The sequence below is a fragment of the Mus caroli genome, chromosome X (assembly GCF_900094665.2).
Source record: "Mus caroli chromosome X, CAROLI_EIJ_v1.1, whole genome shotgun sequence".
Classification (NCBI taxonomy): domain Eukaryota; kingdom Metazoa; phylum Chordata; class Mammalia; order Rodentia; family Muridae; genus Mus; species Mus caroli.
Window position 1 is genome coordinate 150084069 of NC_034589.1, and position 23405 is coordinate 150107473.

The window sequence follows — 23405 nt, forward strand, 5'->3', positions numbered from 1 at the left end:
ACTCATGGCCTCTCTTCTGTGACTCACAATTTTTGATGAGCCTCTTGAGTCTACTGCTCTCCTCTGTCTTCTGAGGGCAGCTGGTGAGAAGGCCATTTTGGCAGCCACGTTAGTCCTTCTGGATGTCACACATGACCCTCCTCTTTCTTGCCAAGAACACACAAAAACACATATGCATGCACAGGCACAGGCACAGACACAGGCACATGTAATTTGATCATGTTTCTGTTTCTGTATCAGATTCACCAAATTAGATTGCTAACCCACAATTGTTATTGGAAGATGTGCTTGGCTTTGGTGATTTTCTATCACAGCTCCTGCCTTGAACAAATCAGAACAGTTAAGGTGGAGATAGCTCAACCAGCAGCTGCCTAGAGCAATACTGGTTGTACTTAGTGGTTTCCCCACATCTGTGGGACCTCTGCTGAGATATATGCTTGATCTGTTTTAGTTTGTTTGGGCTACTGTAACCAAACTGGCTAAACTACATGTCTTTGAGCAATGGAAATTTATCACAGTTCCAGAGACAGTGAGATCCAGGATCAGTTTGCTATCAAACTCAGCATCTGGTGAAGGCCTTTAAAATTCATAGACAGTGATTTCTCACTGTTCTCTCCCATGGTAAAAGGCCCAAGTGAATTCTCTGGACATTTCTGTTTCTCTGTCTGTCTGTCTGTCTGTCTGTCATCTCTGGAGCGAGAGACTGGATATCAGGGCCTTGTGCATATGAGGGAACTATTTTACCACTGACTTACCTCTCTTCGCCTCTGAGGTCCCTTTATAAAGGCACTAATTCCCTTTGATGGGGGTTCCGCTCTCATGACCTAATCATTTCTTGGATGTCCCCACCTCTTAATGCCATTACCTTGTGGATTAAGATTTTGACAAATGAATTTTAGGGGTGGCACATCAATCTTCAGATCATGCAGCTTTTCTGGGCATTTCTTAAATGCCCATTGGAATCTCCACTGGGCTTCCAGAACATCCCAGTCTTCATAGTTTCCATTTCTATTGTTATCATCAGCTTTAAGAATTCCATACATATGAGAATTTCAGAGCACACCCTTTTCATGCCTGTCACCCTCCCCTCCCCACAGCTTTTCAGCCTTTCAGCTCAGCACTAATAGAATTTCTTAATGGTCATATTCTATATGAGTACTGTAGCATGCAAAAGCCATTGGTACAATGGCTATGGACTGCTTGAGAGGCAGCTTGTCCCAAATTAGGTATGCTGTAAGTGCAATCTATCACTGGATTTCTGAGAGTACAAAAAGAATGCAAAATAGTTCATCTGGTGTTTGAAATATTGTGATGTGGTGAAATTATATTTTGGATATATTGGTCAAGAGACATAGGATTAAAATTAATATTGCTTGTTTCTTTTAATTTTGAATGCGACTACTAGCATATTCTAGAGTGCTCATCTATTTCTGTCAGACACCAGTGCCCTGGAGCATACTACCCACCAATGTTGTGATGTCATGGTACCTGCAAATATGCTAGAGAGTGGGGAGTTAAATACCTCTGTCTCTGTGACAGATGGGAGGTCTTGTGCTGACTCAGTATGCACAATGGCTGACATTAGAAGATCGTGATTTTTCAGTAACTAAGGAGCCATTTGGGGAGTTCCCCACCAGGCATGCCAGTGATTCTGTTCTGAGAATCGTCATGGGCTGCAAAAACCCACTGCAGAATTCAAGGCAGGGTAGGAGCCTAAAGGTTAGACTATTAGCTTGAACAAAATGGCTTCTTCCTTTTCTTTTGCTCTTGCTTCTCCAAAACACCCAGCCTATGCGCACATTCTTTGGAGAATTAACTCCTGCCTAGACCGCTGACTTCTTTCACACCTGCCCTAGTAACAGCTTAAAGTCTTTCTCAGGGCTTTGTGCTTGGAGAAGAATGTGCCAAGTAGATAGGCTCATGCTAAGAGTAGGTTGTTTTGAGCTGGGGCCATCCTTAAAGAAGAAAAGAAAATTCACACTCAGTCATTTTCTGACAGCTTCATGTGAGCAACAACAAAGATACAGTTTCTGTACGGAACACAGAGTGATGTCAAAGAAACCCAATATCACTCGCCCTGATGATACCACAAATAAGGCTACCTGAGGAAACCCTGGGAGTGGGAGAAGGGGTTTCAGCTGGCACTGTGGGATCATCTCAGCCATGCCCATGCATTCCTGGGCCCTTCCCTGGGTGCTAGGCAAGGCCTGAATAGATGGGAGAGGGATGGAAGAATGAACTTGGGACCGTGGTGATTTATAGGTCGGGCGCCTGTGGCTCTGGCTCCTGAGGGCGCTGCCCCCGCAGGGAACCCTTGGCTGACCTCCTCAGGCTCCTCGGAAGGAGCTGCTTTTGTTTCCCATGGCAGAAGCAGACTGTTTACTGGAGCGCAGGAAGAATCCGACATTCTGGTGAAAAATAATTCATTAACAGCCAGGGTATTACCAGTTCCCTGGAAAAGCTTCTCCAGCTGCACTAGAGCAACTGTTCTTTTTCAGCAACAGAGCAAGCCTTGCTGGCAGCCAAGACTGGGTGTGTTGGGGGCGGGGTTTTTTTTGTTGTTGTTGTGAATATTATTTTTGCCTTTGTATGTATGGCCACTTTTGCCTTATAATTCTAAGAAAGAAACAGAGGTCTAGGAGAGTCCAAACGACACATGTGTCAGGCTGCCTATCTTCACAGATTCAATCCAGCAAATCTAAACTGACTTGAAGAGCATAGGCTCATTCCCCTCCCCCGCAATCTTTCCCCACTTCCCAAGCTGGAAGTACCGCAGATCCACATAGAATGTTCCACCACCACCACCACCACAACAACAACAACAACAAAAATCCCAGGGAATCACAGCACTTGCTCTTACAAATCTTTGAAAACAAATTGACTGAAAGATCCTCTTCTCACCTTTCCACCACCACACACATCAGGCAGAACTCTCTATCTTGGCTCTGTGGAATTATTTTGCTTACTATTAATTGGTACAGTTGGCCAAAGTGTGTTATTCATCATCCCAGTTTTGAGGGCATTTGGACAGCCAGACAAGCATAACCAAAAGAATGGGCTGCGTGTTTTGTTCACTAAAGAATGACCTAATCTATATGAATAAAATGAAATGATTCCAGAAGCTTATTATATTCTTCAAAAAAATCTGCTTTTAAGGAATGGTTTTGTCTATTTGTTTGTTTTTGATGCTCATGCTCAGAAGGGTATACCCAGCTAGCAGAGAGAGAGAGAGAGAGAGAGAGAGAGAGAGAGAGAGAGAGAGAGAGAGAAAGAATGGCATTTCCTTGTTTTAAACAAAACAACCCCAATTGCAGTTTAAGTGAGACCCAATATATTGATTTTGGTTTTACGTGGAACATAGCTAGACAATCATTTTATTTTATGAGATATTAATTTCCATCTGTTTAGACTGGTGAAATAGGTATTTTAAATACCCCCATTGTCCTGGTATTTCTTTACTGTTCCAAGATACTGGCTAAGAATCTTTTTTATGTATGTGGAACACATGTAAAAACTAACCTTAAATTTGGAAGGAAGTAAATTATTTTCCTTTTGTTGACTGCCAAGATTATGCGTATTAAAGGCTATGTGTCTTTGGCTTTATCCAGAGTCGTATTTTCTCCACATTGGTCCTGTTGACATTTGGGTCGAGGCCAGTCTTTGTTGTGGAAGACTGTTCTGTGTACTCTAGGATGTTCAGAAATCTTCCTGGTATCTCTTCACTGAAGAGCAGTAACATCGCCCCATTCCCTATCCTGAACTCTGTTAATAAGACCCATTTGTGACAAAATCACCACAGGTGATAAACACTGGCATAGAGCAAAATTTAATAAGTAATTTGTGGTTTTCAGAAAATTCGATTTGTTTTTTGGAAAATTTTCAATTTGCAATGTCCCTCCTCTGAATTCTATATATACAATTCATTGTGGGGGGTAATTAATTAGCAGTTTGAAGTGGGTCATGTGTTTGATTTTAATTGTGGAAGGATCTATAAGATTTCTAAGCATTGAGGATTTTTTTTCTAACTTTTTTTAGGCAGGCAATTGAGTAAGCCATAGGTGAGTGGAGGGCATGTTGTGGGAGCTTGCAGCTTCCCTGAGTAAGAGAACAGGATTATTCTCTCTTATTTCTTTTTTATACATACCTGCTTCCAGGTATGACATCAAAGGCACTAGACAGTTTCTTGTACTGCCTCTTCCTCAGCTGTTCTTCTTCCTGTAGCAGCTTTATTTCAGAGCCAATGGATTTAGCCCTTTAGCGGATTTAGGAGCTCTGTGCTCTTAACAGGCACATCTCAGACTGCTACATCCCTTTTGCTCACCACTACATTCTGTGCTTCTGGTACTCTTGAGAACAAAAGCCAGTGGTGGGAAGGTGAAACATATTCAGCAATTACGGTGTAGGCTATCCCACCCCTCACATGCTTATTTCTGGTCAGCAACACCTCCAGTTGGGAAATTCTTCCAGGAAAAAGATGCCAGCAGAGGTCCTTTGGATAGCAGGAAAACATGACAAATTATCATCAAGACAATCTCTGAGCCATATTTTTTTAAGGACTAGATATAGAGTCATGCATGTTCCAGAAAAGCATTATGTGGGTAATTCATGTCTTGCCCATATGTGGGAAGGGAAAGATGAAATTGTGGATCCTTCTGAATACAAGGAAAACCTTCCCAGCTTACCCTGGCTATACCAGTCTCACAGAGTGGAAAGATTGCACAGGGATGCTTGTAGAGAGGCAGGTGTTCAGACAGGAAATCATTTGGGGATGGTGCATTTTGTAGCCACTCCTATTAGGCTTAGCTTTTCCATAGAGAGTATCATCTGTGGTATTCAGAAAGTCATATACAGAAGAACTCCCTGGTAGGCTTAGCTGGTACATGAGGATGGAAAGATGCATGCTCAGTGACTTGCCAAGGCCACATTCCTTGGTGAGTTGTAGCTTTGATTAAAGAGTAGACGAGTCTTCCCTATTGCTGAAAGGGAAAAAGCAATAAGCTTGCAGTAATCCACACTCTGCTAGACCCAGGTAGATAAATCATTGATTTGCAGCAGGAGACACTTGATCATTCTGAGTTACCAGTACCTTACAGATCAGGGTGATGGTTGCAACTCTGAAAGAGGAAGCAGGATCATAAATCTGGGCTTTAGAGGCTGGTGGCATAGTGTAGAGGCCACTGGGACCACTGGTGTGTGCTGCAGAAACAAACAGACAGGGCTGAGTGGTATGTTGTTCCTCAAAATAATGGCAATGAAAATGGCTGTGAAAAACATTTAGACCCTTGTCATAAAAATGCAAACAGTCTTCCTGCTATAGTAAAAGGGTAAATAAACTCTATTGCAGCTGGATTAAGCAGAAACAGATTTGAAAATAGCATGTTTTTTTTTTCTTTCTTTTTCTGAGACACTTATTTATAGCAGGTTGGGCAAAGGCTGTCACTATCTTTTGTGACTCCGGAAGAGTGTTTTCCAGATGGTCCTTGATGTTTTTCTCTTTATTAAGTTTAGCTGAACACGCCTCACTTGTGAAGGGTCATAGAAACCTGTGCTATTATTTTTATTCAGATCACAGTAGCCATTGATTGGCTAACAAATCAATGGATAGAAAATGGCTGAACCTGTGCTGATAAATTTCCTTGTGTATTTTATAAATAAGACAAGTGTCAAGGAAACACAGAGTGTGGGTGCTCTTTTAACTTTACATATATCAGGGCTTTGAAGACTATACAAGGCTATGTTTCCTATACATTTTGCAATTATTTCTTCTAATACAATGCTCTCCTCTTTGCTAAAACTCAGCATCATGGCTGTTTTCCTTTCCAACATCTAAAAAATTCATGGATACATTTCAGATTGAGCAATTAGCTCTGGCTGCAATTTCTCTTCGTGTTAAACAAACTTCATAACCCTTCACACTGAATATGAAATTATTAAATGTGAAAATACCAGTGTGAGATCATTTGTCTTAAGATCTTTTGTGGTATATCACTTGCTGGGTTTTGTTTGTTTTGCTTTGTTTCGTTGTTTGCTGTTTTGTTTAGTTCTGTTTTTTAAGAAAAGAAAGAAGATTCTTCTTTGTTCTTGCAGATGGGACAAACCCACTCCAGGTCCTCCCGCTTGGTGAACACTTTTTGTAACTGAGTAGCTGGATCTGAGGTCAGTAGAGCTGTCTTCGGAGTCTGTCCATTTTTTCTTAGTATTAAATTCTCTTATGATGGATCAAGATAGCCAATGACATCTAGGGTTTAATATCTCTAGTTTACAGAATTAAAAGTTGTCTAATTCTTCTTCTTCTTCTTCTTCTTCTTCTTCTTCTTCTTCTTCTTCTTCTTCTTCTTCTTCTCTCTCTCTCTCTCTCTCTCTCTCTCTCTCTCTCTCTCTCTCTCTGTGTGTGTGTGCACATCTACCTGTGTGTAGGAGTGGCTATTTGAATGCACACATGCATGTGTATTATTGCTATTACATATGTGTATATGGAAGCCAGAAGACACCTGGGCTATTGTTCCTCAGGTACCATCTACCTTGGTATTTAAGACATACTCTCTTACTGACTTGCACTAACCAAGCAAGCTAGGCTAGCTGGACAGAGAGCCTTAAGGAATGCCTCCCCACCCACCCTACCCCCATATACCCCCACTTCACCTCCCCATGCTCTGAGTCTTTAGAATGTGACTTCTGGGGATCTCACTGAAGTCCTTGTGCTCAGGTACTTTAATGAGCTCTCTCTCCAGCATGGATTCTGAATTTAAAAATAGTCATATTTTGTTTTTAGTTATATGTATGTGTGTGCATATATGCATGTAAGTGAGTTTACCCACAGAAACTAGGGGCATCAGATCCCCCTGGATCTAGAATTACAGGCAGAGTGAACTGCCCAATATGGGTGCTGGGAACCAAATTCTGGCCCTCTGCAAGTGCAGTACACTCTTGACCACTGAATCTCTCAAGCCCCCATCCTCCTTATAAGAACATGTTGCTTATCCATAATATTAAGAAGTCTGTGCTTATCTCCAAGGAGCCAGTATATCAGGAAGAGTAGCCTTTGTTAAACTTCCTAAACAGGGAATGAAAAAGAAAGAAAGCCAAATAAACCATGAGCAAGGGGCTTGAGACTGCTACTGCAAGTCCATTAGTCAACTCTCCTGCTCTCTGACCATAGAGAGCCAGTTCTGCATCAAACCCATGTAAAAGAAGGAGTTTCTTCTTCAGAACAATTGGAGGGAAAACTTGGCCCATTGCACACGGATATTCGAGCATTCACCTTTCACCTTTATCTTTGGTTTCTAAATGCCAGAATTGCTGCCAGGCCCATGGGCTTAAATGTCCTTTGCCTTCTCTTCAGCTCTGCCTACCATTGCTATGAATAAAAACTTCAAAAGCATGCCCACCCCACGCCTGGCCCTATCCTCTGTCCTGCTCTGACTGATTCGTGCTTGCTCTCTTAACTGCCGTTCCATGGAACTGTGCCAGCTTCCTTTTGCTAAAGGACTTCCCAGGTAGCGTTATCATAGCAGAAGGATTTATTCTCAGGGAGTTAAAATAAGGCATTATGCACAAAGCCTCCCTCATCATTTTCCTAACCCCTTCTCCTCATAGATTCCTGGCTGGCCTGCAGTCAGGTGTCCTAAGAGGTTATCTTCACATTGTACAACTGGTCTGAGCTGGGTTATATTTAGCGCACATGCAAGTCAGGGTGGAAATGAACAACAAGAAGGTCTCAAGAATTCTTGGGCATTTCTAGGTGGGAAAACCCATGAAGTATTAAGTATAATGTCATTGCATTGGCCGTTCCAGGCATTGTGGAGTTTAGTGACAAAGAAAGACAGAAAGATTGACAGACACAGAAAAAGGGGACAAGGAGATGGAGATGGGGGAGGAAGAAAGAGAAAGGAGGAGGAAGGAAAAAGAAAAGCCCCTCACCAAATGAGGCTTTCTGGTTTCAAGAATGACTAACTGCACATGGCCCATTCCTCTCAGTCAAGATGCCACCTCTTGAACCTGCTAGCAAGGAATAAATGCTGCTTTAGCATAGCACTGTCCCCTTGTCCTGTCAAAAACTGATGCTTGCACAAGCTCGGACATCAGTGCTAGAAGCGCTGAAGCTAAAGCCCATCTTAAGCAGTGTAGCTTGTCCATTACATTCAGAAAAAGCTCCAATGATTACTCAGAAAATCATAATAGCAGTGTTCCCTGTCTCCTACCAAATTCCTGCTTGGGGGAGAGGGAGTGCTACCCGGCGATTTCCATGTCATTTCATTTCTGCAAGGTAAATAGCTGAAGCCCCATTTCACAGAGGAGTGCTCAGGGGTTCGGGGAGGATTAGTAATTGGCACAAGATCAAACTATTCACACACCTTAGAGCTTGGATCTTAGACATATGCTCAGTAGAACTCTCCCCAGTGATAGAAGGATGATGCACTGTTCATTTTAGTAGCTGTTACCCATGAGCACTAGAAAGGTGGCTAATGTGAAGAAGGTCTGAAGTTTTAATTATGCTCACCTCATGTGGCTAGGCAGAACTGCACTGGAGAGTGCAGTACTGCAAGGTACTGATTTCATGGTCATAAGCTACCTCTCTGCTCTCTGCCTTATGTGCCCTGTTGACTCCTCCTCCCTCCTGATCCAGAACAGTCTATCCTTTCCTGGGAGCTCAGTGTGTTCTAATGTGCTTTTGAATCGCCCCTACCCCACCTCCACCCCATCCCCACCCCGTGTTGCAGATGGCCCTGTAGTCCCTGGCTCTGAGCAGCTGAGAGAATCTTATTTCCTGCTGTTGTGCTAGGGAGCTGACCCTTCATCCAGTCCCACCTTTGTTTGGGGAACAGCTGGATTTAATGCTGAATCTGACAACTGTTCCAGAAAGTACTGGCTTTACTCTGGGCAGTTGGGGTTGGGGGTGCATGTTGTGGAAAGCCAGGAGCAGGATGGAGGAAGAGACAAGGTCTCTAGGAATGGTCTGAGCACCCTGGTGAGTGAGAGCATACCCTGCCAGAGTGAACCATTTGCTGTCCCATCTGCTGCTGTCTGTGATCAAATGGGGACAGAAGACTTAGCTAGGAAAGGAGATGAGTGAATCCAGTGAGACAGATAACAAAACTGAGTTCTCCTCCCTGTTCCCCCAGTGAAAGTCTGTTCATTTTGGAGGGCAAAAGCTACAAGCCCCAGGCCTGAAAAGGCAGATGTGGCCTGTGTTGATTCTTGATCAAAAACATTTTGAATAGTGTTGGTTTGAACACTATTAAGGCTTCTCTTGTTTAAAAGGCAACAGGTGGAAAGAAAGCTACAGTTTCTTATGAAAGTAAAGGCTAAGGCATGTTTCTTTGGAATGATGTGGTAATGTGGAATCATCTTCATAAGTATATACAAATCTACTTTTGTTTTTATTTTTTCCAAGAGAATCTATGCCTGGTTTCTTTTCTCTCTGTGTCTTGCCCGTTGTTTTCTCTTTTCTTTTTGATTTTGGTTGTGTTTTGAGAGCAAGAATCATATGTCATTCCTGTGGCTTGGTCTCATCCCAGTGTTCATTCTCTCGAGCCAGGCAGCACTTCCTAAAGCCTGTTTCAATCATGATCTCCAACAATCCCATGTTTTCTGGCTCCTGACACATAGCATCTAGATGCAGGCAGTAAGTTCTCAAGGCCTCCTTTCCATTGTCATAGGGTGTCTGCCCCTGCTAATTGAAGGGAAAATGTGAGAGTCGTGTGCTTTTGTGTACGTTCATCTTCCCACCTTTTCATTCCATGCTGCCTCGCCATAAATGGGCCTAGCCATTGAGGACACTCCTATGAATCATCAGCCCTGGATTTCACTAAGCTTTGTCACTCCGTTCACCACGACTGAGCTCACCTTCCTTTACTGACTGACCTCCATCTGCTTTCAGCTCTCTCATAGCACTTGGAACGTGAAGCTCTTCACCTTTCATCCACGTGGGACATGTTCCGTGGTTGCTTCAAATGCATTGCTTCCCTCTTTCTTTCTATGGTGGGCCAGGCTTAATGATTTATCCTCTTTTTTACCCCTTTCCAACACTACTGATGGTGGAAGTGAAGGACTGACTGCTCATTCTCTAAATCTAAGGGGAGTTGAAAGCTCCTGACCAGAATCTAATATATATGCTTCTACTGAAATGACATATCACCTGTGAGAAACATATGTGTGTGTATATATATATATATATATATATATATATATATATATATATATTTGTGGATAAGAAAATCAAGGTGGCCCAAGAGTAGGCTTAGAAAAGGTAGTCACATGCAGATCAAATAGTTCTTGTTATTATTGATCAAGGACTTGGACTTAATCCTGAGCAGTATCAAGGAGGCCATTGACACTATCTAACTTATGTATTTGATCTTTCTTGTGGTAGGGAATGAACCAAAGTGAAAAGCTGGAGAAGGAGTGTGTGTGTGTGTGTGTGTGTGTGTGTGTGTGTGTGTGTGTGTAGCAAACAGGCCCCATTTCTGTGATCCAAGAAGGGAGACAAGTAATAATAGAAGCAATATAATAACCCAAGATGGTGGGGTGAGAGTTGAATCCAGAAAAAAATTAATAAGCTATGTCTGGGACTTGGGAATGGCTGGCAGCTAGAGTACACTCTCAGCATCATGACTCCTATCTTGTAGGCCCTTCGGTGGGCCAGAGACTCAGTAGGAAGAGAGTGTGTACCTTCTCTGTGCAGTCAGGAGTAATGGAAGCCTAGTCTTAGGTTATTAGTCATAAAATCTTGGGGTGACCCATGTCATCTTTTGAACCCCTAGTTCTAAATAAAGTTCCATTAAAACAAAAAACAACAAAAAAATGAGTGGATCAGAAAATTAAAAATACTCTGGGTCATAACCAAATTGGACAGACACGGGCATACCCAAGAGCACCAGTCCTTGGCAGCCTCAAATAGACTTTAAAAATACATACATTTTTCAGTAGGTCAGCTTCTTTAAACGTGCAGGCATGTAAATGATCTTGCTGGTTCAGGCTTTGAACAGAGTCGGCTAATAAAAGAGAGTTGGCTGGTGGCCTACCACTAGCATGAGTGGCCATCTGTCAGATTTTTTTCCCTCTGATTAAGAAAGGTTCCTAGGACATGAGACTTTCAGTTTCAAAATCCAGACAGTCCCAAGGAAACCAGGAGGAGCAGCTCAGCATTCCTAGAAAAGACTCATTTTTATAGGACCACCGAAAAGCTGGATCATCCAGCAACATCCAACCACTCAGACCTCCATTTCTAAAGTGACTGTAATTCTCCATTACTCATAACTCGTACCAAACCACATTACAATTCTAAAGTTTGCAGAGGCTTCCCTTCCCCACCTCCATCACAACTATTTCTCTTACAAAAATGAACATCAGGAAATAAACAGAAACCATGTTGAAAATGGCAGGGCGAGGAGAACACTTGAAACAGGGAATTAATAAAAGGGATTCTTCCTCTTTGAGGCCTGGTATAAGCCTTCAACTACATTCAGAACAGAGGAAAAAGATACGAGAAGAAAGAAGTATCATACATGAGTAAAATTGTGTGTGTGTGTGTGTGTGTGTGTATCAGTTAGACATCAGAAAAAGAAAATTTAAATTAAAAAATGCATCAGAGGGAGACAACGTACTCATCTTAAAATACGAGTTCATTCTTCTGGTGACCTCGGAACCCTCCACAGCAGGAATGAATGGGGCAGACACTCTAGAATCAATCAGTTCAGAGAAGTAGTACAGAGGAGAAAATAGGACTAGGAGCAGAAAAAGGGAAGAATGAGATTCCCCCCCCCCCCCACACACACACACACATGCCTCAGGAAGCAAATGGATAGATAACAAAAGCCCCAGTGGGAATTGAGTCTGTGGAAAGACAATCTTTTAGGGTACTACAATGTCCTAATATGATCCTGTGGGTAACCCTGAGCTTTTCCATTTATCTCTGTCCTTCCTTCTGGACCACTTTGGAAGGAATGGACAAATAGCCTGCAGGGCAAATAGCCTACAGTATATTCTTCCCCAGGAATAAAGGGCACAGTGAGTGAAACCTTAGTACCATCAGCATTTTACAAAGGTTTTCGAAGTTCGGATATGGTTTCAAGAGGTCAAACTTTTTAAGTACTAGGATAGCACAGCTCAGTCCTCTCTGGTTACTGCTTTTCGTTTTGAACATAATGGCTATCGAGATGGGCAAAGCCCTCACCATGATCCATCCTGGATATTTATTTTCAGATTTTTTTTTGTCAAAAATCATGAGAGATACATACAGGGACAAAGCCACATATTACCAAGTCTACAGCTTGAAGAAGTTCCACACACAGCACACCAGTGTCACCAGCACCCCAATGGAGACAAAGGCTGCCCCAGACTCCAGCATTCCCTCAATCCCTCTTCACCGCCCTTGTCAACAATAGCTTAGGTTAGCTATGTTGAACACAAGAAGTTGTTTGATTGCTGGGATATGTTGTGCTTTGGGGCAGTGTCTCTCACCATAGTCCTGGCTTTCCTGGAACTCACTATGTAACTCAGGCCGGTCTCAGACTTCCGCAGTTCTCTTGCCTTGGTACCTTTGGTGCTGGATTTACCAGCATGAACAACCACACCCAGCTGAGAATTTTCACATTGTAATTTGTGGCAGGAGTTCTAGTGGAAAGCAAAGGCCTTATGATTTCTTCAAAGAGGTGGAGACGAAAGACATTTCGCAATGCTTTACTTTCTGGGGCTGCTCGATTTAAGGCTATTAAGCTAGAAGTTTCCAAACTGGGCTCTTGCTGGTCTAGGATTTGAGGGTGACTGGTCTGTAACACCTGGGATTACAGCCAGGCTGTAAGCTAGTCACCTGCTCTTGGCAGCACCTCTGTCACAGGCTTTCTTTATCTGCCTTATCAAAGCCACTGTCAAATCTTTCAGACCCACATGGCTGGAAGCACTGAGCACAGGACAACAAAGTGGCCGATGATAGCCCAAATGTATTGGCCATTTCAGAAACAAGGCCAGGCCCAACCACTGAAATTTCCTAGCCGATGTGAATAATTTTTCTCCAACTTCCAAATGAGATCATGATTCATTAATTTCCAATCCTCACAGTTCTCGTCATATTTCTTTCTCCATGTGCTTTCTGCTCCTTTTTCTTTTTGCTGCAGGAGGCAAACAGCACGGAGGCAGGAATAAAGCAATGCCACATACATCGTAATGCGTCTGGAGCAGCATCAGAAAAGGACTTATTTGTTCTCCTGGGCTATGGAGTGCCGAGTGATTGAACGCGCGCCAAGCTGTCAGTTTTATGAAACAAATTCCCTAACCCCCTTGGCCCAGAGCTTTGCTCAGTCTGAGATGGAAAAGAAATAACTTTTAATAGAAAACTCATTGCTAAAATCTAAGATAAGATTTCAGGGTTACTTTCCTCCTAAGGATAAAATGAAATATCGAAGTAAGCATTGGATGGCAGAGAAAGGGGGGCAGGCTATTAGGGGACCTACTTTTTTTCAGTTCTTGGTTAATACACTGCTAATAAAAACATTTAGACTTTTGTGATACATAATGCATTTTTATTCCTAGTGAGCTGGCCTGTTTGTATACACAGATGTTTCCTGTGGTCTCTCTATCATAGCTGCTATTGCTCTAAAACAATATTTCGAGCAGGAAACAGAATCATGTTAATAACCTAGGCCCCTCACAGATCCCGTTAGTTTGAGTGAGGATATTTTCATTTCTAGGTATGATACTTAAGGAAATGGGGTGGGGAAATCTTTTATTCAAGAGCATGGAAGACACTTTGATAAAAAGCCAGTGCAAGCAATGCAGTGTAGGGAGACACTAAGCAGTTCTTCCCTGGCCTTTGAGATTAAACCTGACTGATTCATCCAGGCTTGTTCATTGCCGAAGGGCTGCATGGCTTTTCTGTCTCCTTTCTCACTTTGTCAAAGCCACCATAAGTAATGCCTGCCCTTTCATCCAAACCCTCAGTGTGTGCAACTAGGTTTCAGAGCCTTTCCACAGCATTGTCCTCAGAGAGCCACGGCTTCCATTCTAGGACCAAGAACACTGGGGCGACGCAGCTCACCAGCTCAGTTTCTTTGCTACTCTACCAAGGCCATGGAAATAAATTAGAATAACATGCACGGGCGAGTGTGCTAGGAAGGAAAATGAGGTTTTACACATCAGCACTTCAAAAACAAATAGGTGACCCAGTCTTAATTGAAAAATGGCAGAGTGCCCTAATGAAAAGCCAGGCTTGGGATTCATTTCCTTGTATCTCCTCCTGCGGCTACCCCTGTGAGTGAATTCTGAAATGATCAGGCAGCATGTTCAAATAAGATATCATTCAGTGTGACTACAGAAGCGACATATCATCCTGTGTACAGTCTGACTTGCCAATGACTGCTTAAGTACCAGGAAAAGAAAGGATGGAACACAAGGAGGTCTCCTTTGTTTCTTTGCAGTTCTAGTCTCTTTAAACATTCAGTAATTTTTTACGATTATAACATTAAGGTATACTTAAAAATTAAATATAGAAAGATAATAGGAGGAGAATACCATTATAAGTCCTACCACCAAAAGATTGTCTCAATCAGTATTTTTGTTTTATGCCCTTGGAGTCTTCCCTCCCTCCCTCCCTCCCTCCCTCCCACATAACCTTTACGTACTCCAAGAGTTTGAAAAGTATATCCTACAGCTTAAAGTCTCCTTGTAATTAAATTAACGTACTTCAAAATTCTGCTAACATCCATTCCTCATCATCAGCATGAAGAATGAAGCAGGAACCTAGCCTATTGCCTCACCTGTATGAGCGAAATATTTAGCAAGTGTACTCCCCCTCTTCTATTGGCAGCACCTCAATATTGTTGACTATCAAATCCCTCAGCACCTAGAACAAGCACCTGGCACCTAGCAGTTTCTTAGTAAATACTGTTGAATTAATGAATGGATAATGCCAGTTCATCCTCACATTACTCTTAGGGTGTATGCCTTGTCTCCTGAGGCTGACATCTTTTCACCGTCCCTTACTACCTCTGCACAGTTGTAAGACTGATCTTTAGCTATCTCTTGACAGACTGGGTCTACTCACTCTTATTTCCCATGTCAGAGAATAATAAAAGGAGGCAAGGCCCAGTCTTTGGATGTAGACAGATTGAATTCTCAGATCAGTATGTAAGGGAACAAGTGTCTTTCTCTGGGCCTCAATGATGCCTCTATCCAACAGGCAGTGGCAATGCCTGCCTGGCAGGATGACTGACAAGTATGCACAATGCCTGGTTTACAGGCGGGGTCCAACAAACAAGGTGTGCCAGACATCCTGGAGCATTGCCTTTCTCTCAACATGCCCACCCATTTAATCTAACAAACAGGATGATTTCTGGTGACTAACTTTGTGTTTCCATGACAAAGAAATCAGAGAAATAGAAACTAACTGAGGGCTCTTTCTAATTGTCTGTTTATTGGGCTCCTGCTGTAATTGCACATGCTTCCTCCACAGCAAGACATCAGCTACATTGCACCTCTGCGCTCCTATAGATGTTTCTCTCGCCAGTTAGAGAGTGTGCCTTCCATAGTGGTGTCTGCAGGCTGGGACTCACAGTGCCTATTTCTGAAGAATTACTCAATGTATACTGGTCCAATAGGTATGAATGAATGAATGAATGAATGAAAGAATGAATGAAATATATCATATTGTACACATCTTTCCCTGATATCAATTACCCATATGGACATTATGGGATTTCCTAAGTTAAAAGAGGAGGAAGAAAAAGCAACCAAAGCTTAGAATCATATCTTGAGCACTTGAATCTACGATGGAAGCCTGTGAAATATAGACACAGAAGAATTGTTCCTGCTAAGTGCTGCCTTAAGTGGAAAAGTACTCCCTCTCAGTTTTGATGATCAAGTCCCTGGATTCGATGGATAGCTTGTAAAGTTTGTTTGAAGGAGATGTGGTAATGTGTGTGCAGTAGTTTCTTGTCTGCACTTTGAGCTTGAGTTATATGCATGCTGGCATCTCTTTCATGCAAAATCTGATGAGCTGGCATTTATTTTTGACAGCATCTCAAATCTTGTGAAAGTCAGAGCTGGGGGCTCCCAATACTTTTTAGGTTCATCTCAGATAGTGACAGGACAACCTTGATAATAAAGAGAGTCTTTAAAAGATGTTTTCTTAGAGTTCTTCCAGAATGATAATTTAAAAAAAAATACCATGAAATATCAGTAAAGAAATGAGCCAAGCTTCTCAGAGCAATGGCCTCCTTAATAGTGTCAGCTTTTCTAAGACTGGCCACAGATAAACACACAATCACTGAGGTAGGTTTCCTTCCCTAATTCACAGTGGCAGTGACTGCTGGTCATGTGCCAAAGCATATTTTGTACATCTCCCCTGACACCCAGCTAGACTATGTTTCCTAGCCTCCTGTTTGTTTGCATGTATAATGTGTGCCTGAGTTCTGATCAAAAGGGATAATATGTCACCTCTGGTTCAACCATAAATGCTTCCTAGGTTTTCTTCCAAACTCTTATCTGCTGATTGTCAGACATGGAAGAAAAAAAGTGTCAGGAATATCTTAAAACTAATTTCAAAGATGGTAGAGCCTTCTTTGCCTAGAGAGTGTCATTTCATGACATAAGTGCCTGATGTGGAATGCCCACACTGGACTATTACTAAGCATGAAATAAGCTTCCATAAATTTTTGGATGTAATTTCCATTGCTAGTTTGGATCTATTTTTGAAACAGCTTACCCTGTCTTAACTAAGTCTTTGTTGGGTTTCATTTAAAGTGACTGTTTTAAAGGCAAAAGCCTTTATCAGGAATTGTGTGTGTATAGATTAAGAATTGTTACATCAATAATAATCCTTTCCTGAGTTCTGCAAAGGTGCCTTCCCTCGTTTTATAGCAGTTTCTGAGTGTAAAAGCATTGAGTCTTGCCCACTACAGTTGGCACAGTGAAGTGGCTATTGGATGAGGCATGTTAACAATGGAGGAAAAGAAAATACTTTGCCACATTACCATGGGCCACAGCTACTAAATAGTGGTACTCACTGTTGAATCTTCTGCCTGGCTGCAGAGGACATTTGCCTCTGAGAACAATCAATCAGACATTTAAAAATGAGTAGGGAGCCTTAGGATAAATGCCTTAGTTTCTCCCTTCCTCCTTCCCTCCCTCCGTCCCCCCTTTCTTCTTTCCTTCCCTCCTTCCTCTCTTCTTCCCTCACTCACTCCTTTCCTTCTTTGCTTCGTTGAGATGGGAATCTTATGCAGCCTAGGCTATCCTCAAACTCACTATGTAACCAAGACTGATTCTGTGCTCCAAAACCTCTCGCCTCCACCTCCCAAGTGATGAAAATTGTACATGTATGACATAACGCTAAGCTCTTCTCTTTCAATCTTTGAAAGAGAATCTCCCCAAGATTTCCAGGCTAGCCTGGAACTCAGTGATCATCCTGACTTGCCAATTTGAATGCTGGAACTACAGACATGGGCCAGCAACCTTGGCATTTATCTTATATTTCTGATTGGAAAGTAACTTTTTTTTTTTTTTGCTTTTTGCTTTACATAATCTCCTTGGACATTTTTTCTATGTTAAGACTAACCAATCTGTGTCATGTTTGCTATGACTGGGTAATAGTCTGAGTAATAACTGTGATGATGAGTATATCTTGATTGACATTTAAGCTGTTTCCAATTCTCCTAACTTAAAAAAAAAAAGCGGTGACAATCACATTTGTACATATACCTTTGGAATAGATTCTTTAAAAGAGAAGTTTGTGTGTTCTAGTTTGGTTTCTGTTGCTGTGACAAATCATCTGACTAAAAACAACTTGGAGGAGGCTAACAGGTACAGTCCATCATAGAGGGCTGCCAAGTCAGGAACTTAGGGCAGGAGCTTAAAGCAATAACCATGGAGGAATGCTTACTTGCTTGATCCCCAAAGCTTGCTCAGCTACTTTTCTTAGCCCCAATGGAACTACCCATAGTAGGCTGGACCCTCCTACACCAATTACCAATTAAGAAGATGTCCTATTGACATGCTCATTGGCCTGCCTGATCAAGGCAATTCTTCAGTTGAGGCTTCCTGTTCCCAAGTTTGTCAAGTTGATGATAAAACTAATTAGGACATTGTACGTACTCTGAGAGATATGTTTCACTACCCTCAATGTGTGGGAGGATAACGAGGATATCAACAGTTGTGGAAATTGAATCAATGGATTTAGTTTTCCAAGACACAGTAACTAAGAACACTGGAAGAAAGGGTGTCCAGAATATTTGAAGGCTGCAACTGTGCACCAAGCCCATGGCATAGCATAACAGTGAGGAGGCACTGACATCGCAAAGGGAGAAAATAGCACCTTCCAGATATAGGTTGGCTTCTCTGCATACTTCTATGAATCAGGCACCATTGTCTGGAAGGTCAGAACTGATCTGGGTACATGGATGTGAAGTAAGGTTTCTACTAGCCTGTAGGATGGAGAGAAAGGGAGGAGAGTGTGTAGGCTGGCTGTCACTGCAAGATTCCTGTTGAAGCTGAAGCTGAGGGTTGCAGGACACTCATTCCTCGGAAGGAGGCATAAACCTGATGAGTCCGGACAGATTTCATGGTTGGTATGTAGCTCTAGGCAGATGGCTTTATGTGTCCAACTGTGTGTGCTCTGAGGTGTCTCTGTCCACAAGGCTTATTCCAGGAACTATCATGATGGTGATGATAATGATGATGACAGGGGTCATGGTTGCGGAGAGAGGAAGGAGATGATTACCCAGACAATGCTGTGACAGCTCAAAGTGGACCCTGGGAGGAGCGGGGCTTGCCTCTGCTATATGTAAGAATGTGTGTGTGCGTGTGTGTGTGTGTGTGTGTATGTGTGTGTGTGTGTGTGTAAGGTCATGTGCAAGGGCTATATATCCAAATGTTCTATGTTCTGTGTATGTAATGTGTACAGTGGCTGTATGTGCCCATTTCAGGTGTGCTGCTGTTGTAGAATGAAGAGTGAGTATCTGTAGCATTATAAACTAGTGTGGAACATTGGGTAGAGTGTCTGTAACTGGAATGATGTGGGAATGTATATATGTTTTTAAAGGGGAGTAGATTAAATCTTGAGTGCCACTTGTGGTGCCTATCAAATACATGTTCATTTTGAAGATCTTTCTTCTGCTTTTATTGTTGCCTGTTGCAAAATAATGCTACCTTCACCCTAGAGAATCATTTAAGTTAGGTTCTACCTCAGAAGGCCGAGGTCTAGTGAAGGGATTAATTTTCCACTGGCCACAGTTAGAGAGGGGATCAGAGCATCCTCTAGAGTGGCCTGATTTTTACCTGATCATTCTTTTAACATATTATCCCATTTTATTTTCTTAGGAGATGTTTTTAACTAATGTATTTAACTAATATAGTGAGGTAGAGCTTGGTGGTAATCTAATCCAGGCCTGTACACATGCTAGGCAAGTATTCTATGACTCGAGTATACAAACATTAAGAACTGAGGGTTGGGAGTGCATGCATTTTCACTCATCTAACCACCCCCAAATCAAAACATTCTCATTCCAGAACACCCCAAAGCTTTCCTGAACCTCACTGTAACCAAGATCTTGTGAAAGCCAATGTTTTTCTGACCTCTGTCTCCCTGGATTAATTTTGTCTCTTCTATATTTTTATATAAATGGAATCATGAGATATGCAGCCTTTGTAGCTGGCTGTTTCCACTTAGATAATGCATGGGAGTGTGTGTTGCTTGTGTTCCGAGTTTCTTCCTTTTTATTGCTGCATGGTGTGTCTTATTATATGGCTGCATCACAGTTTGTTTATCCATTCTCCCACTGATGGACATCTGGGTGCTTTCCAGTTTGGGGCGATTGGAAATAAAGCTGCTATGGTTATTCCTGAACATGCCTTTTGGTGGCCATATGTAGAGCTGTCTTAATGTTGCCTGTGATAGCATTTGACAAATATAGAGCTTGCGAAAAATAACCTCTTGCCAAAAATCAAACAGCAACAACAACAAAACCCCTGAATACCCCAGCAGGCTTCCCAGAAAGAAAGTCTTGAAAGTGACTACTTATCTCCCTTGGGAGACAAAACATTGCACGGGGAACGATGACAGGCTCTTTGGGATATAGAGCTTTACTGCAAAGCAGACATCATCTCTTGAGGTTTCAGTATTTATGGAACCACTATATACCATGATTAATTACTTCTTGGGTGTACACTGGGGTCTTTAAAAGAGCCAGTGGTTGCTTCTGATTCCATGGGTTGTGATTTGAGTGCTGATGCCAATGTTTGCTTATTGGATACTGGGTGCTTTTGCAGCTCTACTCTACGACTTTGGGAATGGCCCTGAGGCATGCTTGGTCCATGTATGAGGCAATCAAGGTCCCTGGTAGCTTATGACCCCAGGAGTAGCCCTCACCCAATGTTGGAATGGAATTATAAGACAAATGCCCCAGCTTCTTGATCCTCAGATCAGAGAAGCCTGGCAATCCAGTGACCTGGAGCCTCACTGCCTATAAGCAGTTAGCTACTCACTGACACAACTAGGCTAGGCTATTTTCCTTTCCCGGCTTGGGTCCCTACTACCCGCAAGCACTTCTGGAAAGCCTACCCTAGATACATTTGGATCTTAGAGTCAGCATTTCATTTGGGGGGGTCCCAGGGGACTCCTCCCAAGTACAACTACACTACATCTCCAAGAAGAAATGCTCTCTAGCATTGTATTATATAGCAGTTTGGCTTGGGAAGTTTGAAAATTCCATGGTATCCTTTGCATCATCTGCTCTGGGGTTAAGTCACCTCCAGGTCTCTTTGGTGTAGAGAAGTTTGTAAGTAGTGACCTGCCCACGGGAGGCTACAATGAAGGCAGACAGGTTTGGTCCCACTGCTCCTTGTCACTGTCACTATCAATACTGTGCACAATGGATGCAGGACCACAGACAAGTATAGGGAAATGGAATCACTTAAGACATGGGGGATTAAGAAGGGATAGGAGGAGTGGGGGTTGGGTATAGGCATTGCTACTTAAGAGGATTCTAAACCTAGCAAAAATACCTTATAAAGCAAGGACAAAAAACTGTATCTCTACCATGAGACACATTTCCTTAGAAAAATGAGCCAAACACAACCAAATAAATACTTCTGATTTGTTGAAGGCAGAAATCTTTGTCCCTTCCCTGTCTCCTTCTCTTCCTCTTTCTGTCCCTCTGTCCTTCCCTTTCTTCCTTCTTTTCTTCCTTCCCACCTTCTGTCTTTCTCTAGTTTCTTTTGTGAGACAGGTTATAATATAATCTAGAATGGCCTGTAACTCACTTTGTTCTATGGAGACAAGGGTGCCCTCAAACTTCTAATGTTTCCTGTCTCTACTTCCCAAGTTCTAGGGTTGAGAGCCAACCTTAGAACAGAAGACTCTAGAGTGTTTTTTTTCTCTTTCATTTTTCCAAGATACAACTATAACACACACACACACACACACACACACACACACACACATACATATACATATAAAACATTTTGAGGAGAAAAATCATAATGCATAAAGCAAGTTGTCTGGTTCCTTTTAAATCTTTCCTTGAAGGAAGACTTTTTTTCACATAATTTAATAAAGGGACCGGAGGAGGACAGTGGGGCTGAGGGACGAGGGATATAGTTTGCCACAACATTCCAGTGATTAGAGTATGAGTTCATGGTTCTGCAGGGTAAAGCACATGGACCTATCTCAGTGTGGGACTGGGGCAGTGGAGGCCTACAGCGTTTGCAGAGTGCAAGATGTCAAAGTGCACATATGGAGTTTGCTTTGTACACACTCAGGGCACAGCTGGATCAAGAGACCGATACGAGAATGGATCTGAGAGCAAAGATAAACCTGGGCTATAGAATGTTCAGAGGCTCTCATTTGCCTGGTGTTCTCATCATCTGGGGGCAAACTTGGAAGCACACAAGCTGTTTAAATGATATTCTATTCACTTTTCCCCAGTGGCTGTTATTGCCTGGTCTCATCCAGCACAACACCACACACATGTTCTAATCTTTTTTTTTTTTCTGTTTCACTGATTACAGAATTAGAAGCATCCACTGTCTGATAAAAATAGGTCTCGGGAGTTCCTGACTCTGCTCTGTTGCTAATAGATTTCTGAATGGCAGTGCAGGGGTGCCTGAATGTGACATTTGAGCAGAAGCACAATGGCTGATCACTTACTGATGATTTTGAGCTTGAGTCATCCTTTTCTGCAACTTTCATATGTGTTGGGGGAGGACTCGCAGATTCCAGGGGCTGGGAAAAAATGAATGAGACGATGTTGAGCTGTTCATCGGAAAGCGAGTGCTTTTCTGGGGCTTTGTCTCTCTAGCGCCCTCTTCCTGTGGTGTGCACCATTCTGCCACTCACCTTTTCATCAGTGCTCTCTGCCTTGGGCTTCTTCCACCACAAGCACTTTTTTCCAGGCCTACTGCCCAATGAACTGCCAGGGCACATGGGATCATTTCCTTTCACATCCCATCCACCACCACCACCACCACCACCCCCCACCTCCAGGCCATCACATAGAATCTCTTATTTTCCCCCATTGTATGGTGCAGTGTATCTCCTGCTTTGTCTTCTGAACCTCTCTTCCTTGCTTTTCTTTGTGTCTTACTCTCTTTCCTCATTACTCTAGTTTTAGACTACCGTTGTCCTCACACACTGCATAGAAAGTGAAACCATACTGGTTTATAATGAAATGATTGGACCTTTAGGTTTCCCCCAGGACAAAAAGGAAGTCGAGTCAGGTGATAAAGTCCTAGACGTTGTCAAAGTCACCATATGGGTATTGGTCTTGCCAGTAATTACTTATATAGAACATCTGTAGTTAGCTCTCTTGCTGTCTCCTCGTCTTTGTAAAAACACAATTTTGCTTAAACCACTTCTTTCTTTTAGCTCCACAAATGGTGATCAGAATCATGTCTGACCCAAGCCTATTGCTCATGTGTGCTCATGTTTAATTTGAAACCTGCCAACAATAATTACTCCAGTCTCTTACTCAGTGCTGCTCTGCCATTGGGTGTACTGGGATCCTAGAGGAAGGAAAGGAATAAATCAACATAAAATGATGTAATAAAATCTTCCTAAATAACAACCAGGTAGTAAATTAACATATACATGACCTTTGAAATGAGCATGTACAGGGAAGTTGAATCCAGCAAATAGCTGGCTGAGTGCCTGCCCTTGACTAATAGGCTGAAAGGTACAGCTGCTAGAAAGATATTTGAAATTTGACTTTTATAAACACTCTCTCTGTCTCTCTCTGTGTGTCTCTCTCTGTCTCTGTCTCTCTCTTTCTCTCTCTCTCCATTTCCTTCATTTGACAAACTAATTTAATAGGGATCGACAGCATTGCCTCTGTCGAGCATGCATTTAACCAATGAGATTAAACAACTCTCCTGCTCAGTTTCATCTAACTCAGTTTGACAGCCAAAGCAGGTAGATA

At 42.4% G+C, this 23405-nt stretch overlaps 1 protein-coding gene across 4 annotated transcripts in view; it reads left to right on the forward strand.

Annotated features, from left to right (window-relative positions):
• The window catches only part of Rai2 (retinoic acid induced 2), a 64008-nt gene that overhangs the window by 4238 nt on the left and 36365 nt on the right, over positions 1 to 23405 (forward strand). For 2 of the 4 annotated variants that reach the window (XM_029473558.1, XM_029473557.1), the window contains exon 2: positions 6088 to 6156. The exons of the other annotated variants lie outside the window; for them this stretch is intronic. The gene's annotated coding sequence lies outside the window, so the exon portion shown is untranslated. The remainder of the gene's footprint in view (positions 1 to 6087; positions 6157 to 23405) is intronic. 4 annotated transcript variants of the gene reach the window in all.